The sequence below is a fragment of the Eschrichtius robustus genome, chromosome X, assembly GCF_028021215.1.
Source record: "Eschrichtius robustus isolate mEscRob2 chromosome X, mEscRob2.pri, whole genome shotgun sequence".
Classification (NCBI taxonomy): domain Eukaryota; kingdom Metazoa; phylum Chordata; class Mammalia; order Artiodactyla; family Eschrichtiidae; genus Eschrichtius; species Eschrichtius robustus.
In genome coordinates this window covers 101,663,356-101,665,702 of record NC_090845.1, presented here as the reverse complement: position 1 = coordinate 101,665,702, position 2,347 = coordinate 101,663,356, and the positions used below count along the sequence as shown (strand labels likewise).

General features: G+C 36.7%; 1 non-coding gene across 1 annotated transcript; it reads right to left on the bottom strand.

Annotated features, from left to right (window-relative positions):
• Positions 1–237: 237 nt before the first annotated feature.
• Positions 238–366, bottom strand: LOC137757525 (small nucleolar RNA SNORA35). Its single transcript, XR_011072369.1, has one exon. It is a non-coding gene; the product is annotated as a small nucleolar RNA SNORA35 (small nucleolar RNA).
• Positions 367–2,347: the final 1,981 nt, after the last annotated feature.

Below are 2,347 nucleotides of genomic sequence, written 5' to 3'. Positions count from 1 at the left end.
GTAGTGTCAAGCTTATTTTATGGACTAGGGCACTGAGTCTAAAAGGGTTAATGTGAATTGCTAAGCAGCTAGCAATTATGATGATAATAAGCAATAACGGTGATAACATTTATTGAGCACCTGCTATTAAGCTGATTCAAACATAGTCACTTTTATCTAGTAGTAGCAGATACTGAGCTGCTTGATTTGTTTCTCCACCTCCTCATTTTTCTTAGACAGGGTCCCAGGACCCAGGAGATATGTACCCACCTGCATGCAGGAGTAGCCCACAGCATGACTCTCCCAGCTTTGTGGAGGGATTTGCTTTGGCACTGCTCGATGCCCAGTTGGTCAAGGAGGAGCCCAGTGGGTCACTTGCCAGTGCTGTTGACAGTGGAGCTAGGGTCGGGACGCTGTGTTTTGTGCCGAAGAACCAGCTTGAAGGAGGGTGTGGATGGGAGACCTGAAACATCTCAGGATCCATTGCTTCATTCCCTCGGCATGGCTACCTCACACCTGGGTCAGCTTCAGGTGAAGGAATTGTGAGTTTAGAATCAGGCAGGTCCGGGTTCAGAATCCAGGCTCTGACACTCACTAGCTATGGAAACTTGGAAACTCATTAAAGCCCTCTTGGCCTATGTTTCCTCATATGTGACTGTTGCGAGAGTTAGAAGAAATAACTCATAGAGTCCAGTCCAGTAGGTGACATTAGCAGATGTTCAATCAATAATAGCTATTGTCACAACTAAGCGCCTCCCACGTAACCAATGGCAATTCTCTTTTTCTTTTTCAAATTACATTTGTAAGGAAGTTACTTAAACATTTTTAGATATTTTTTTTGTTAATAATTCCATATTTTTCTACTTGTCTTATAATTTTCCCTTACAAAAGCCAAGTTGCTTTATACCTAATTGTTTATGTTGGCTTAAATGTTGAATATGACTATTTAAAATTGCCTAAAGTTTCCTGATGAGAATTTGTAGATCATTACTCTGAAATTATGTAAAAGACAAAGACACATTTTTCCTGTGTATCTGGAAGGAACTCACATTCTCCCAAATGTACAAAACAGAAAACTATCCATTTGATGTGCCTCCCATTTTTTCCCCTGGTTATGACTAAAAATTTGTCACCTCAAGCAGCCATTGGCAAATAATCATTATTACTTCTTTTTCATTATTTGCTTCATGAAGTCATTGATAAAATTCTGTGAACCAAGCACTACTCTAAATGTAGAGTGTTCCTATTTAAAAAAAGCCTTTTTCTATACCCCTTCTAGTTTTGCCCTAGCCTATTATGCTGCCTTACCAAATGATGCCCCCTTGGGTGCTCAGCCATCCTGGAATTTGAAAAATGGTCTGGCCTTAAGTGCGTAGGACTGGATTAACTATAACCATTGCTATGTGAATCACCATTATCATCTCATCAACACGGCTCCATTGACAAAATCGATTAATCAATGAAAAAATAAAACAATACATTGTATACACATTGTGAATATTCACTTTTAGGAGATAATGCCAACTTTTTTCCCCTAGTAGTTGTACAGTGTATACTTCTGCCAGTAATGCATAAGAAATCTAGTTGATTCACATTCCCTCAAATGCTTGGTTCTTTCAAACTTTAAAGATTTTATCAATACAGGAGGTATAAAATGTTCCATTTCCTTCTTGCCTGCCCTCCCTGGATAAGGAAGGTTCATTACCAAAGTTGAGGTTTAGAACTTTTCTTACACACCTGAAAGAGAATGGAATCAAATACGAGAACTTTCTCAGCAAAATGAGAACTACCGGTGATATTCTAGGCCCTTGTTGGTGAACCGTTTTTAAAAATGAGGAGGAAGAAAACAATTTAAAAGTAAGCAATACCTAATTTAAGAGTAGAGAAAAAGTGCACTCCCAAATTTAAAGTGTACAATGATGCTTATCTATGACTGATAAAGAACGTATTTTCCTGCCTAAAATTCTAGAATAATGGCAAATTGAAGAGAAAAATATGAATTCACACTTGTTTCTATTTTTCCAACAAAGGAGACTTATTTCCAAACTGTTGGTTAACCTGTTAGAATATAAATACTGTCTTCAGTGTGCAGACTATTTGATGGATATAAGTACAAAAAGATGGAAAATAACATGTGATAAACTGTTTATTAATTATGTGTTCTAATAGTTCACATTTTCTTTAGAAGACTATTCATTTATGAAGTTGTCATCCCATTTAATTCATCAGGCAGAAAAATATGTGTTCATTATTCCACAATTTTGAAAAGCATTTTCAGTTTCCTAGAGTAATTATTTTATATGTAAGTATGATTGCAACAGCCTTAATGCTAAATTATAATATTACTTCCAGTATGTATACTCATCAA